The following is a 16783-nucleotide window of genomic DNA, read 5'->3' as shown; positions in this document are numbered from 1 at the left end:
GGGTGAGGGGGTTTAGAAATCTACTGAGTATTATGTATATCATCCACATCAGGGTTCCCTGTAATGTGAAATAAACAGGGAAGGATATGAAAAATAATGTGAAGATGGAACGTTTGTATTCTATCAAATGCAGTTTTTCTTGTCAAATCTGTGGAAAATCACATACCCAGTTGGACACAAACACTATTACTGTGTTTACACTGACAGGATGCAATGATGGACTCCTCATGTTGCCATGTCTGTGCTGAGTCTAAACACATGTAAACAATACACATCAGCGGCACATTTTTCTGTACTCACTCAATGAGGGAACAAGATATTAAGAGGGTTCCAAAACCATGATTCAAACCTGGGCCTTTTACATTTATTTGTTGTAATCGTGTGAATCATATTTTCCAGGAGCAACCAACATAAACAGCAGCTCATGCTCAAGAAAAATTATTATTTCATCAGTAACAGTGCTCTGCCATGCCTTCATCCATCTGGAATTCCTTAGATGATGTTGCCAAGAGCAGCGTGTAAACGAGGAAGAGGGGAGAGCCAGGGATAGATCCTCCAGGGACTCGTGGTGCAGGAGCAGGAAAAGAAGCCATTTCTGGAGATGTTTTGTCTTCAATAGGATAGGTAAATTTGGAACCAAGCAAAGGGAGTCCCAGCAAAATGATCAATGGAGGACAGGCATTGGAGGAGGATGGTATGATTGACCATGTCAAAGGCTGCAGAGAAATCAAGCAGGACAAGAAGGATAATACGCCATGGTCACAGTCAAAGAGAATGACTTGAGAGGGAGCCAAGATGGGTGGCGCACCAAGGGGTAAAGTCCAGGATGGGAAACAGTGAAGGTTTTGCTGGGAACATGGCATCAAAGGTGGAGCTGAAGAAGTAGTTCACCAAATCGACAGCTGCAGAGGTATTGTGGTGAATGGAGGGCTAAAGGCTGGACAGTTGGGAGTTTGAAAGCGCAGTTGTAAGCAGTGCGGAGTTTTCTCTGAGAGGGCGCAGAAGGAAGTGGGCCTTGTTTGCGAATAAACAAAGATTCTGAAGGGAAATGCAGAGAGGCGTGGTGATTAGTGATCCGGTGGCAGAGTCCAAGGAGGCAGTGATGGGTGGGGTGAGTGGGACGGGAAGCAGGTTGCTGCAATTAGTCCCCAGGTGCACTGGATGGAAGGTCGGCGAGAGAGGAGGGTGGTACAGTTGGAGGCAGCAACTTGTGCCTCGAGGCATCTTTCGGAGAATGCCAAGAGAGACAGAGCGTAGCCGTGGGCTTATTCACAGGAATTCAAACCCAGAATGGCAGCAGGAGAGTAAGAGGCCAAAGGAGTAGTGATGGATTGGTAGTGATGGAAGGTAGAGGAGAAGTGATGGTTGCTTATGTGGAACTATAGACAGCGGGGTGACTTCCATGTCGTTACTGCCCCGTTTTTGCTTAAGAAAGGGGCAGTATCAGAACAAAATCAAGTGGAGGACAGTCGTGTCAACTTACTGCTCCGTTAACATTTGTCCCGGCTTTTGAGGCAGTCCTGCATCCTGGGAACCTGAAGTCCCATTGGAAACAGGCTGGAGCCTCATAGATATATGCAAATAGCAGCCAAGTGACACAGTTAAGACCCCAACACCATTTATCGACTCTGCCCACCTGACTACCTCCGGTTCTTGTTTCCACTCATCAGCTGTCGGCAGTACAAGTCGGAGGCAGTTATGTTTAAAGCGAACCCCAGCTGCTTACAGGCAAAGCTGGATGGAGTTTTTGGAAACCATTATTTGTGGGTTTTGCACCAAAGTGCATCTGAAACGTTAAGCAGTTGCTGCTGTAGGTTCTGCACACGTTGCTTACCGCTCAGTGCTGCTTCTTTCTTGATCCCAACACTAAATACACCTCCCCTTTAAGCTGCTGCTGCAGGCCCTTCACGTGACCGTCCTGCCCAATTTCCTATCTCCAAATCAGCGATCTGCCTATTGGGGAGTGCTGCTCACCAACCACATTATCATGAGAACCCAGCAGGACCCTTCAGGCAGCTGCTCATTTAAAGCGCCTCTGAGTATTAGAGAAGACTATTTGGCTGCGTGGGGCTTGAATGTACCTTTCTGAAGGATCACTGGGTTAGCAATCAGGGGCGGGAAGCTGGCTAATATTTTCTTCGCTCCCTAATCTAGGAGCACTGAGGCCAATTGCACAACCGCCCACTGCTGAGACCAGTAAACTCAGGATTTAAATTGGAGGGGCCTTCCTGAACAATATGGCTGATTATTACACCAAATAGTGCATCTACCCACTGAACTAAATTCAAATATTTTAAACAGAAAAAAAAATACAAATAAAGTAGACTTAAAGATTAGGAAGATCAGAGCAATCTCTTGAATTCATGTTAATTATAATCATGTTATATTTTTGATTTTGATTTTAAAATGCAGCTGCATTCCTTGCGTGGTTAAAATGGTAATTGGTGTCAGAGTTTACCCCCCAACCTGCTGGCACCAGAGTTATCCTTCAAATTCACCTGACATAGAAAACTATTTCCTTAGCCTGGAATTCACTATTGATAATATTAGCTGATAGTTAACGCCGCCACTAAAATAGCAGACAATGGATATCGAACGAACATGTTAAGCCTTTGTACACTGATATTGGCAGCAGGAAATTACAAAGCTCATAAATTCTGTTATTTCGATTTGAAATTCAGCTAATGGCAATAACAATGGATGACAACTTTTGTCATCAAATTTGATGTCCTGTTGATAACAGCACACAGGTTACTTAGGAACATAGGAACTGGAGTAGGCCATTCAGTCCCTCGACTTTGACTGAGCAGTGACATGGGCAGAGGAGAAGGACGAATTTACCAGACTGCCATTCTGAGCATAAGCAGCAAAAAGCATGGCATGATTTCAAAAAAAATTCTTATTGTTGAAATCAAAGGGTCTTAACCAGAAACATATACGCATTATTCTGGGTGGGAACAAAGAGTTAAAAATCGAATGGCTGTTATTTGATTTGTTTCATTTTACATTTATATAAAGACTAGCTAATGAACTCCAGCATGAGTCAGAGAACTACCCATTTTTTCCAAGCCTTCCTGGAATCTTGTAAAGCGATGGTATACCACCCATACAACATGTTTCACATATTACATTTTGGGCTCCAATTTCATTTCCTGTTCTTACTGACCTCATTCAGAAAATCCTTCAACTAATCTTCCAGTTCTGACGAATTGGGTGACTCACTTCTCCCCGCATGCTGGAAGAATCCCTTGTATCTGCCTCCCACTTCTCTAGAAAATGAGATTATGGGAGTAATTTTAACCCTCAAAGACGGGTGGATTGGGAGGCAGGTGGGAAGGTAAAATTTGGAAAAATGTAAAAGGGACTCCAACTCAGCTCCAAGCTGCCCACGTCTAGTTTTAATGGAGGCTGGTCGAGGGCGGGCAACCAACCCGCTCTCAGGAGGCGGGTCGGTCAGTAAAATCTTTTAAGGTGGCTGAGGGCCTCCATTTTGACAGGTTTTTTGATTTTTAACTCCTGAGGGTCGGGATTCCTGGGCCTTCTACTTCATGCCTCATGAGAGGAGGCGAGAAGGCCCGGATCAGCAGGTAAATGCCTTTATTGCACTGCTTGTGGGCCAGGAGGAGCAGGAGTGTTTCCTCCAGGACCAATCAGCCTACCTGCCGCAATCCCACACATGCGATCGGCTGACCTCCCCTCCATGTCCGACCCCACCCCACGACCTCCGACCCACCCTCCACGATCTCTGACCCCCCCCCCCCCCCAGGATCTCCAACCCCACCCCCCCATGTCCGATCCCCACCCCTACAATCTCTGGCCCCTCAATGATCTACGACCACACCCCACCCCCCCGATGACCAAACCCCCTCCCCCAACATCAGGAAATCCAGGAAAGCTGTACTTCCGGGTTTTCCATCTGGAAATACCACCCCCCCCCCACCCCGCCGCCACCCTCTTCCCAGCCCTGAGGAAATATCGGGGCCTATGTACCTTACTTGTAATCTGGTAACCAGTCACCTCACAGTGGTCTCACAGATACCAGCCAGAGCTCATGGCTTACAGAGGCATTTTGGGTCCCAACAAACATAGAAACAAAGAAACATAGAAAATAGGAGCAAGAGTAGGCCATTCGGCCTTCGGGCCTGCTCCGCCATTCAAAATGATCATGCCTGGTCGTCTAACTCAGTACCCTGTTCCTGCTTTTTCCCAATATCCCTTGATCCCTTTAGCATTAAGAAATATATCTATCTCCTTCTTGAATACATCTAATGAATTGGCCTCCACTGCCTTCTGTGGTAGAGAATTCCACAGGTTCACCACCCTCTGAGTGAAGAAATTTCTCCTCATCTCGGTTCTAAATGGCATACCCCGTATCCTGAGACTGTGACCCCTGGTTCTGGACTCCCCAGCCGTCGGGAACATCCTCCCTGCATCTAATCTGTCTAGTCCTGTTAGAATTTTATATGTTTCGATGAGATCACCTCTCATTCTTCTAAACTCTAGTGAATATAGGCCTAGTCGACCCAATCTCTCCTCATACGTCAGTCCTGCCATCCCAAGAATCAGTCTGGTAAACCTTCGTTGCACTCCCTCCATGGCAAGGACATCCTTCCTCAGATAAGGAGACCAAAACTGCACACAATATTCCAGATGTGGTCACACCAAGGCCCTGTACAACTGCAGTAAGACATTCCTGTTCCTGTACTCAAATCCTCTTGCAATGAACGCCAACATACCATTCGCCTTCCTAACTGCTTGCTGCACCTGAGTGCTCGCTTTCAGCGACTGGTGTACAAGGACACCCAGGTCTCGTTGCACCTCCCCTTTTCCCAATCTATCACCATTTAGATAATAATCTGCCTTTCTGTTTTTACAACCAAAGTGGATAACCTCACATTTATCCACGTTATACTGCATCTGCCATGTTCTTGCCCACTCACCCAACTTGTCTAAATCACATTGGAGCCTCTTTGCATCCTCCTCACAGCTCACATTCCACCCCAGCTTTGTGTCGTCTGCAAACTTGGAAATGTTACATTCCGTTCCCTCATCCAAATCATTGATATATATATTGTGAATAGCTGGGGCCCAAGCACCGATCCCTGAGGTACCCCACTAATCACTGCCTGCCACCCGGAAAAAGATCTGTTTATTCCTTCTCTCTCTGTTTTCTGACTGTCAACCAATTCTCAATCCATGCCAGTATATTCCCCCCAATCCCATGTGCTTTAATTTTGCACACTAACCTCTTGTGTGGGACCTTATCAAAAGCCTTCTGAAAATCCAAGTACACCACATCCACTGGTTCTCCCCTATCTATTCTACTGGTTACCTCCTCAAAAAACTCCAGTAGATTTGTTAAGCATGATTTCCCCTTCACAAACCCATGATAACTTTGTCCAATCCCATTCACATCCTCCAAGTGTTCTGTTATCACATCTTTTATAATAGACTCTAGCATTTTCCCCACTACTGAAGTTAGGCTAACTGGTCTGTAATTCCCTGTTTTTTCTCTCCCTCCTTTTTTAAATAGTGGGGTTACATTTGCCACCCTCCCATCTGTAGGAACTGTTCCAGAGTCGATAGAATTTTGGAAGATGACCACCAATGCATCCACTATTTCCAGGGCCACTTCCTTTAGTACTCTGGGATGTAGATTATCAGGCCCTGGGGATTTGTCAGCCTTTAGCCCCATTATTTTCCCTAGCACTATTTTTTTACTAATACTGATTTCCTTCAGTTGCTCCTTCTCACTAGACCCTTGGTTCCCTAACATTTCTGGGAGGTTATTTGTGTCCTCCTTTGTGAACACAGACCAAAGTATGTGTTTAATTGTTCTGCCATTTCTTTGTTCCCCATTATAATTTCCCCCATTTCTGACTGTAAGGGACCTACATTTGTCTTCATTCATCTTTTTCTCCTGACATATTTATAGAAGCTTTTACAGTTAGTTTTTAATGTTCCCTGCTAATTTACTCTCATACTCTATTTTCCCCCTCTTAATCAATCTCTTTGTTCTCCTTTGCTGAATTCTAAACTGATCCCAATCCTTAGGCTTGTCGCTTTTTCTGGCAATTTTATATGTCCCCTCTTTGGATCTAATACTATCCCTAATTTCTTTTGTAAGCCACGGTTGAGCTACCTTTCCTATTTTATTTTTGCGCCAGACAGGAATGAATAATTGTTGTAATTCCTGCACACGTTCTTTAAATATTAGCCTTTGCCTATTCACCATCATCCCTTTTAGTAAAGTTCCCCAATCTATCCTAGCCAACTCACACCTCATACTTTCGTAATTTCCTTTATTTAGATTCAGGACCCTAGTTTCGGATTCGACTTCTTCATTCTCCATCTTAATTAGGAATTCTATCATGTTATGTTCGCTCTTCCCTGGCGGTCACTCATTTCCTTTCTGCCTGCATAACCTTTACCTGCGGTGTGACTACCTCACTGAACGTGCTATCCACGATAGTCTCAGCATCGCGGATGCTCCACAATGAATCCACCTGCAGCTCCAGCTCAGAAATACGGTTGGCCAGTAGCTACAGCTGGACACATTTCCTGCACACATGGTTGCCAGGGACACTGGTAGTGTCCATGACTTCCCACATAGTGCAGGAGGAGCATATCACGGGTGCAAGCTGTGCTGCCATGATTTGCCTTAGATTTACACTCCGTTGTCCTCTCAGACTCTCCTCCTGCTCTCGGACTCTCCTTTTATACTGTGCTCACCTCTCGGACTCTCCTGCCTCACCTGTGACGTTGCACAGTAGTTTTCTCCTGTTGCAGGTCTGCTGCTGCTTTTATCCCCACTCTCAGTCTTCTGCTGCTGAGGTCCGCCGCTGCTCTGCAGAAAAAGTTAGGAAAAGCAAGGCAAAGCAGCACCTCCTTCTCCCACTTCACCGAACTCCCACACTCACCAAATTATCAGCTGTACACTCTGTGCTCTGTTGCACTCAGGAAGCAGAAAGAGAAAGTAAAGGTGTTTAAGGTGATTGGAGGAATTGATTGGGTAGATAGAAAGAAACCATTTCCCTTGGTGAGGGAGCCCAGAACAAGGGGGCATAACCTTAAAATTACAGTTAGGCCATTCAGGGGTGATGCAGGAAGCACTTTTTTCACACAAAGTGTAGTGGAAATCTGAAACTCTCTCCCCCAAAAAGCTGTTCAGGCTAGTTCAATTGAAAATTTCAAAACTGAGATTGATAGATTTTTGTTAGGATTAGTATTAAGGGTTACAAAACCAAGGCGGGTAGATGGAGTTAAGATACAGATCAGCCATGATCGAATTGAATGGTGGAACAGGCTCAAGGGGTTGAATGGCCTACTCCTGTTCCCTAATTCCTTTGTTCCTGGGCAAGCACGACTGCTCTTTTGCATACATAAAGAACCTACAAACAGCAATAAGAATAATGACTAATCAACCTGTTGCAGCCTAGTTATCTGGGTGTCACTCTGTCAGCTATCTTCTGCTAGGTGATGTTCGGCACTGTTCAATGTCACAGAAGGCAGCAAGGTTCTGGAAGAAAAGGCAGTTCAAATACCAGAGGGGACCAGCATGGACAAAGATGCAGTCTGTAGGTCACAGAGCGACTGTGGTTGTACGGGACTCTTTGATTAGGATAGTAGATGGCTATGTGAGCCGGAAGGCCAAGGCCCAAAGGATGGTGAGCTCGAGCAGTACATATCAAGAAAAGGTTATACAGGACACTGAAGGCGCTGTGGTGATAGTCCGCATAGGAGTTAAAGACATAGATAAAAATGGTATTGTCCAGTGGGTCGCAGTGGTACAACTGAGGTGGAGGCCGGAATTCGGAGCAAAACATGATTTCGCCAATATTCCACCATTGATGCTGGCCAGCAAAATTCTCGTTGGGTGGAAGAGAAGGCGAGTTTTCCACCCCCAACACATCAAGGAGGATATGTCTGGGGGAGTTCCGGGCTACCCCAGGAACTCTGCCCATTATGTCCTTGGTACATCATGATGGAATTCTCACCAGCTGTGTGTGAGTTCCGTGAAGTCCCTTAGGAATGGCGCCAGACCTTGTACAGATCATACACACCTAAAGGTTCCCTTAGGAGCTGACATTTTTTTTAATGTTCAGCCAGGAAAAGATTTGAGGTCCACCCACAGCTTTGGACCACTTTGCTCTCTGTCGGCAGATCAGGGTGTGTGCCGCTGGCGAGCCCTTACAGGGCTACCCGTCCTGTCTGTAAAAATAACCCTGTCTCCTTAATTTAGGACAGGGTCTGGGTTGCCATCAATGGCAGACTTACAATCCATTCCATCGGAATTCCAGGCCCATACAATGCTGGGTTTACTGTGCAGCAGTTTGATTTACAGTACACAGATTAAAATTCTCAAGAAATGGAAACTCCACAAGTTCAGCCTGAATTTCTCAGAAAGAAGCAAGTCAGTCACTCAATTGACACCAAAAAATATGTTTCCAAGTCTCTTAATCTCTATCAATGATCTTGGAATCATCTTCCAGTGCATAGACTTCAACTAGTAATCTGCAAGAACAAAGTCAGACTCTCAAAGACGAACTGGGTGGGGTTTCCATAATCATTGCAAGACCTTTTAATCAGCAAAAGCATCAGTCAGGGCAAATTTCATAATTTCTGTTTTCAATACTAAATGAGCAGTTTTATTAGGTTTTGAAATTGCTTGTAACCTACCTGACAATTTGTGTGACAATTTGCAAGATGAGGCACATCAGGCTGGATTGTCTTCTGGATTGATGCTAATGGGTTTTACCACTGCTGCCCACAGTGCAATCTTCTCTCTACCGCTGGGTCGCAGTGATCGGACTTGTGACCTCAGCCGTAGATCATCCTGATATTTAACTTTGATTTTGCGTTTGATTGCCATCTTCAAACCCGGTTGAAGTCTTATCCCAGGGATGAGGGTTACTCCAGCAATTAGTTTGTCTGATTATGTTTCTGTGAAGCGCCTTGGGGCATTTTTCTGTGTTAAAGGTGCTATATAAATGCAAGTTGTTGTTATATATGATGTGAGTAGTGTGCAAAAAGCAGTAAATGGTTACCAATGTAAAGGGATAAGGTCAGTTGTTAGTTTATCCACCGGCAAAGATCCACCCGAGATAAAAGGGGAAAACCAGGCACCTGTGAGATTAAGTCTGATTCTCCCCTGAACATTAATAATGCCTCTCCAGCACTAGAGAGAGGGAGGAGAAATTTGAAACCTGGTTATAGCCCACTTTTCCCATTGCTGTCGAGTTACTGCTGGCAGTCACACCAGTCTTAACTAACAGTCAGTAGAAATGTCACATTGTTTTCAAGTATCTAAAGGGAAAATGTCCTGACATTGGAACAGGGAGCACTTATCCAGCACCGCAGAACAGCATCTGCACAAACCAAGTTGCTGGTTCAATCTTTATAATGATATCACTAAAAATATGTGGGGAGAAAAAAAATCAATGAAAATCAATTTAAGTTATCACTTCTCTCTGAAAAATTCAGGCTGAACTGGTGGAGTATCGGTTTCTTGAGAATTTTAATCTGTGTACCGTAAATCATATTACTGCAGAATGAACCCATACACTTACTTTAAGCTTCCTTTTTGTAAAATTGCTTTGGGATTTTAGTGTTGTCCATCACATTCACCCTGTGGTCTGGTAGCAGCAAAGGCTCCAGGCCTAACTCACCCACCCATCTGATGAGAAATGTGTATAGGTAAGAAGCCTTATAAGAAAGATAAATGGGGTAGAGAGAATCAGGCCAAGAAAATACAAATCCTACACTGACTGGATAGTGTTTATTACTATATGCTCTCTGAAACTATTTATAACATTTATTTAAGCATTTTTAGGGGCTCCCCTGATGGTTTACTGGATAAAAGCATCTCGCAATGTGGTACTAAACCACACAAACCAGGAGAGTCCCAGGTTTGATCCCTGCTCAGTGCTGAATTTGATGGTCTGCATTAGGGACAGGGGTCGGGTACTATAATTGACTTTGGTGTTCCCGGGATAGGGAGGGAAAAATAAGCCAGAGTTCCTGCTCCTGTTTGGGTGGACCTCAGGTGAAAAGAGGATTGGGCTTGGCTATCATGCCTTCAAGTCAATTACCTACCAACATTCAAGCCTAGGCTCACACATGAAGTTGAGGCACCAGAGATGTGCCAGTGCCCACAAAACTGTAGCCCACATATGTCAGGAGTGGAGGGAGAAAAACAAGGAAGCCTAAATCAAATATCACAGACTTTCAAAACCTTTCAGGGCTGTATTCCCAAAATTGCCATTCCTCCCATCACTATATGTCAATACACGATTTAAGTACAGTGTCAGCCATGGCTCAGTTCTTAGCATTCTTGCCTCTGAGTTAGAACGTCATGGGTTCGGAGTCCCACTCCAGAGACTTGAGCACAAAATCTAGGCTGACACTCCAGTGTAGTACTGAGGGAGGTGCTGCACTGTCGGAGGTGCCATCTTTCGGATGAGATGTTAAACCAAGGCCCCATCTGTTCTCTCAGGTGGACATAAAAGATCCCATGACGCTATTTTGAAGAAGAGCAGGGGAGTTCTCCCGGTGTCCTGGCCAATATTTATCCCTTAACCAAAATCACTAAAAACTGATTATCTGGTCATTGTCACATTGCTGTTTGTGGGACCTTGCTGTGCACAAATTGGCTGCTGCGTTTCCTACATTCCAACATCGACTACACATCAAAAGTGCTTTGGTTGTGAAAGGCGCTATATAAATACAAGTCTTTCTTTTATTGTCAAGTCATGTTTGCAAGCATGCATAGAGTGGTTTTCATTGGGCTCAGCTTAAAGCAGGGGCTAACTTTTGTTCCTGGAGGCTTAAGCAGTGCTTTTTGTATCACGATTGGTTTAAATCAAGGGCAAAATAGGACACATTTGGGATGCATGCCAATTTGATCCTGGAAATTCAGGAATAACTGGGCTCTCTGCATAATATTATAGCAATCATATAGTTTTATCATGCAGCTACACTGGCCTTGATATTAGCGGGGAGGAGGAATGGCAATGGGGAGGTGATTGGGTGCGTGGGTAACCTGCCCAATAAAAAATGTCCATTCCCCACACGATCGTGAGTCAATTGGAGCCACTTAACGTGGCTTCCGGGTTTGCCATCCGAAAGCTGCGCAGCGGGCAGACTGCGGACCTACATCACAGGCTGTCAGCTGGAGGAGCTCTATTTAAAGGTGCAGTCCTCCAATGGCTGCTCCTGGAGCAAACACCCACACAGCACAATGGAGCAGCACAGGGGAAAGGCTGCTCCTAGATTCAACAATGCCTCACTCCAGGTGCTACTGGATGGGGTGAGGAGGAGGAGGGATGTCTTCTACCCGGCGGACGGGAGGAAGTGGCCTGCCTCTGCCACCAAGAAGGCCTGGCTCGAGATGGCAGAGGAGGTCACCAGCAGCAACATCTTCCGCGCCTGGATCCATTGCAGGAAGCGCTTCAATGACCTAACTAGGTCTGTCTTCCACATCACCGCCCCCACCCCCCAACTCATTCTGCACTGCCAACACTACTCAATCACATCACTCCCCACACCCACTTAAGGCTCATCCTCAACTTACCTGCATTTCCTCAGCACTTCTTCACCTCCCCATTAGTCACCCCACCACTACCACTCAACCCAATCCTCATACAATGTCATGGCTCTGTCTCATACTCACCCTCTGATGCACCTCTTTCACAGTCAGCCACAACCAAACCAATGCTTTCACCGGTTGGCCACGTCACCATCATTGTACTTTCTCCTCTTATAGGAGGAGAGCTCAGAATGCACCGGAGAGGGAGAGGACGAGGACCGGAGAGGGGCCTCAACAAATTGTCGTCCTCAGAGGCGGAGCAGGAGGCACTGGAGCACAGCCGAACCCTCGAGTGCCTGTCCATCAGGGACGCCGAGAATGGCACCCGACAAACGTCTGGTGACATAACTTTAACATTCAGCAAACACAATATGAATTGATGTTAACATGCCTTGCCATCTTCAGCACCTCAATATGCTCATCACAACATGACACATCTGTGATGATGCTTAATATTGCCTTCTGTTCTCTTACAGGCCTTCAGCGACTGCTGTGACGGCAGAGGGCGATTCTTCAGAGGACCAGCTGGCCTCTGAGGGGCACCGTCACATCTGAGCAAGCCATCCACCAGCGCAGATACTCTCACCTTGGTGAGTCCTAGTCCTCAGTTAGTTTGGTTGGCACCTGGTGAGTTACCACACACATGAGCACAAGCAGACACTGGTGGCAGGGGCAGCTGTGGAGAGTCCGCGTCGGTGGGCGCACTCCTCTCCAGGCTCTGCTCAGCTGGACGCAGATGCTGAACCCTGGGGGCCATCCCTTAAAAGGAGAATGATCGAGGGACAGCAGCACATCTGCCAGGTACTGGAACAGGTGCCATGCACACTCTCCACAATCGCGCAGAGGATGGAGGAGTCCAACTCCTGCATGAGTGGAATGGTGGCACAGGTACGGGAGGGAATCTCTGAGATACTGTCACAGGGACCTGAGCAACTCTCTGAGATAGTGTCACAGGGACGTGAGGGCATCTCTGAGATAGTGTCACAGGGACGTGAGCAACTCCCTGAAATACCGTCACAGGGACGTGAGGGCATCTCTGAGAGAGTGTCACAGGGACGTGAGCAACTCTCTGAGATACTGTCACAAGTAAGTGCGGGAATGTCTCCGATGCAGAGAAGGCTAGCTTCCATTGAGCTTCAAGCACCGTTTACAAATGAGCCCATTCAGGCCCTGACAATGGCTGTTTGGACTCACAGTGAACAACATTTTGCCGCCTTAAACAGGCAGGCAGAGACACTAGCAGTGGCCTTACAAGGCTTCACACATGTCTTCCAAACAGTTGTCCAGCAGGGTGGTAGGAGTGATGTGGGCCTGGCCAGGGCATGGATGATGGCGAAAGAGGACATGGAGGTGGGGACACTTCTCAAAGCGCTCCCACGTCTCACCCATTGCCCCCCTCTCAACCAGTACCCATAATGCTGCCTCCTCTCCAGGTGTTCGAGTCTGCCCCTGAACAGGTGCAGGTGGAGCAGTCTTTGGAGGGGCCCTCACGGGCTCCAAAACCTAGAGGGCGTAGGCCCAAAGCATCTAATCGATCAGGGCATGAACAAGAGCAACCTGCCACTACCTCTGCTGCAGCCACAGGGGATGCACCACGTAGAAGTAGTTGGAAGAGAAAGGCAAAGGTTTTGTTAGCACAAAGGGAATGCACGAGGGTGTTTGACGGTTGGTCATGTTTTTTATTTAGATCAGCTTTATGTTAAACTCACATTAAATATTAGTATTGTCACCACTACTGCCACATCTTGGCCGTTCTTGACAGGCTTCTGTAATAAGGCCCTTTCATGAGGTTCACCATGAACAGCGACACTTGATGCCACCCATTAGGTCACTCTACAGTGGGTGTATTTGTAGTTGCTGGACTGTTTTGTGCAGGGAGGGGTTGGGGGTGCTGCTCCATGCAGGTGGTGTGAGGACTGGACTCTTCACACTGTCTGATGTTAGGAGAACCGTTCACATATCAGTGACTCCCTGGCCTCACGAGCAGCCAGGTGAGCCACTGCTCTACCCATGGGTTGCTCCTCCTCCTCCTCCTCCTCCACCTCCTCCTCCAACTCCTCCTTCTCCGTCTCCTCCTCCTCAATGTGGGTGGCAGATGTGGATGGGGCCTCCTCAAGCGGCACCCCTCTCTGTAGTGCCATGTTGTGCAGGGCACAACACACGACTATAATACGTCCCACTCTGTCTGGTGTGTATTGAAGCGCTCCCCCAGAACGATCAAGGCACCTAAATCGCATTTTGAGCAGCCCTATAGCATGCTCAATTGTAGACCTGGTGGTAATGTGGCTGTCGTTATATTGATGCTGTTGCTCAGTGATGGGGTTCCTCAGAGGTGTCATGAGCCACAAGTGCAGGGGGTATCCTTTGTCCCCGAGGAGCCAGCCCTTAAGGGTGTTTGGTGCGTGGAAGAGGGGCAGGATATTGAATTCCCGGAGGACAAAGGAACCGTAGCAGCTGCCAGGGAATCTGGCGCACACGTGAAGGAATCTTTTGTGGTGGCCACAAAAGAGCTGAGTGTTGATGGAGTGATAGCCCTTCCCGTTGATGAGCAGTCCTGGCTCGTGTGGAGGTGCTCGTATTGCTATATGGGTGCAATCGATTGCACCCTGCACCCGTGGGAAGCCAGCCACAGTGTGGAATTCCACTGCCTTCTCCGTCTGGCTGAGATCATCCATGGGGAAGTTGACGTGCTGCGAGGCCCTGTGAAACAAGCTGTTGGTGACCTGCCTAATACACTTGTGTGCAGACGACTGAGAGACCCCTGCGATGTCCCCGGTGGCGCCCGAGAATGATCCGGAGGCAAAGAAATTGAGGGCAGTGGTGACTTTGACATCGACAGGTAAGGAGATGCTGCTCAGGCCAGCCGGGAGCATGAAGGAGGCTGCAGATGTCTGTGACTACCTGGCAACTGACTCTGCTCCTCAGAGAGGTCCAGAAAGCTGAGCCTCGGTCTGTCGACCCTGTGGCGAGGGTAGTGCCTCCTGCGACGTCGCTCTCTCTGTTGTTGCCCTCCGTGTTCTTGTGCAGGTGCCTGTGGCGCAGCACTGTGTTGTGGAGCTCCACGTAGCGGAGGTGGACGCCGTGCCTGGTGAGGCCGGTAATGTTGCTTGTCCTCAGATGTAGTAATGAATGCAGCCATTGCGCCCCTCCCCCCCCCCCCATCCTGATGGTGTGAGTTTGAGGGGGTCCGCAAAGTAGTTAAATATGTTTGAACTGCAGAATTTTGAGTGGAAAGTAAGAATTTTCAGGGCAAACACAAAGATCTTGCAGCCAAAACTTTGTCTGCAATAACAGAATGCCCTCCTGCAATAAATGACCTATTCTCCCCATCTGTCAAATAAGCATTTGAATCTCCCACTGGCTGCTGGCTGAAACAAGTCTGTTGCAACATGGAGCGTTTCCTACAGCACAGGAAACATGCTGAGGATGCTTCAAAATCGCACCCCTACCAAAATGTGGAGAAAATTAAGTACTTCAAGTACTTAAACTACCTCAAGAACTGAGTAAATGATCATTGCACCGGTTTTAATTGCCAGTGGGACTTCAGCATTCGAGAGGCACACGGGCACCCAGGCGTGTCAGTGGCAAACCGGGAAGTCTGCGGGTTGGAGCCGGGCTCCAAACCCGACCGGGATTTCCCTGATTTTCAGAGCCCCCACGCACCCGCAATTGCCCAGGAAAATCGAGCCCACTGTGTTTAATCATTTCTTTCCTTATGACCAGTCACCATTTACTGCTGGCTAAACCGTAAGACCATTAAATATTCTAAAACTCCATTATTTGAAAAAAAAAGATTTATTCTTTACAGTCAAAATCTTTTTCTTAGCCATTACTTTCACTTCATTAAAAGAAAACCCAGTAAGAACATTCCACGAGCAATTAATGTTTTGCTATTGAACACTGCAATGTGATCATTAACTTTTTTCTTGCTTTGAGTACAGTTACGGGCAGATTAATGTACCACCTTGATTTTCATTAACTACTGATTCTATAGCTTATTACACTGACTCATTCTGCTGCTACCAGGCATGCCGCCAGGAACATTCAGTTACTGGGGAAGGAGAGCTTTAATTTTCTTTTAAAAAGTGAACAAGGGCAGCTGAGGTTGGGTGTACGGAATGTATCTCAGGTGATGGAAGGTGTGCCAGTGTTTTGTGTAATTAGGCTCATGCTGTGCTGCATTGACGTAAATAATGGCCAGGTTGCAAGGATGTTTACATTACTTCACAATTTCAATTCTGTATTATCTGCTGTGTAAATAGTTTTAGACACCTGTTAAATATTTGAGATGTTTCATATCTCAGTCTATGTTTTTTCCTTACTGGTAAATCACATACTAAAAGGTGTGAAATCCTGAATACTCGAAGCCACCACTAATGGTAGACAGCTGTTAAATTGGAAGGTCTAGGGTAAGACAGCTCTTACATTGGTAGGTGTAGGGTAAGACAGCTCTTACATTGGTAGGTGTATGGTAAGACAGCTCTTACATTGGCAGGTCTAGGGTAAGACAGCTCTTACATTGGTAGGTGTAGGGTAAGACAGCTCTTACATTGGCAGGTCTAGGGTAAGACAGCTCTTACATTGGCAGGTCTAGGGTAAGACAGCTCTTACATTGGTAGGTGTAGGGTAAGACAGCTCTTACATTGGCAGGTCTAGGGTAAGACAGCTCTTACATTGGCAGGTCTAGGGTAAGACAGCTCTTACATTGGCAGGTCTAGGGTAAGACAGCTCTTACATTGGTAGGTCTAGGGTAAGACAGCTCTTACATTGGTAGGTGTAGGGTAAGATAGCTCTTACATTGGTAGGTGTATGGTAAGACAGCTCTTACATTGGCAGGTCTAGGGTAAGACAGCTCTTACATTGGTAGGTCTAGGGTAAGACAGCTCTTACATTGGCAGGTCTAGGGTAAGACAGCTCTTACATTGGCAGGTCTAGGGTAAGACAGCTCTTACATTGGCAGGTCTAGGGTAAAGACAGCTCTTACATTGGCAGGTCTAGGGTAAGACAGCTCTTACATTGGTAGGTCTAGGGTAAGACAGCTCTTACATTGGCAGGTCTAGGGTAAGACAGCTCTTACATTGGTAGGTGTATGGTAAGACAGCTCTTACATTGGTAGGTGTAGGGTAAGACAGCTCTTACATTGGTAGGTCTAGGGTAAGACAGCTCTTACATTGGTAGGTGTAGGGTAAGACAGCT

The 16783-nt window shown here is 46.7% G+C and overlaps 1 long non-coding RNA gene across 4 annotated transcripts in view; it reads left to right on the top strand.

Moving 5' to 3' along the window:
- The window catches only part of LOC137321944 (uncharacterized), a 190799-nt gene that overhangs the window by 79961 nt on the left and 94055 nt on the right, over positions 1 to 16783 (top strand). For all 4 annotated transcript variants that reach the window (XR_010962928.1, XR_010962930.1, XR_010962927.1 and 1 more), the window contains 2 exons: positions 12064 to 12177; positions 14334 to 14426. This is a non-coding gene — a long non-coding RNA (uncharacterized lncRNA). The remainder of the gene's footprint in view (positions 1 to 12063; positions 12178 to 14333; positions 14427 to 16783) is intronic.

Source organism: Heptranchias perlo, chromosome 5 (assembly GCF_035084215.1).
Source record: "Heptranchias perlo isolate sHepPer1 chromosome 5, sHepPer1.hap1, whole genome shotgun sequence".
NCBI lineage: Eukaryota > Metazoa > Chordata > Chondrichthyes > Hexanchiformes > Hexanchidae > Heptranchias > Heptranchias perlo.
Note: the sequence above shows the minus strand (reverse complement) of the source record. Positions and strands in the feature narration are given on the sequence as shown.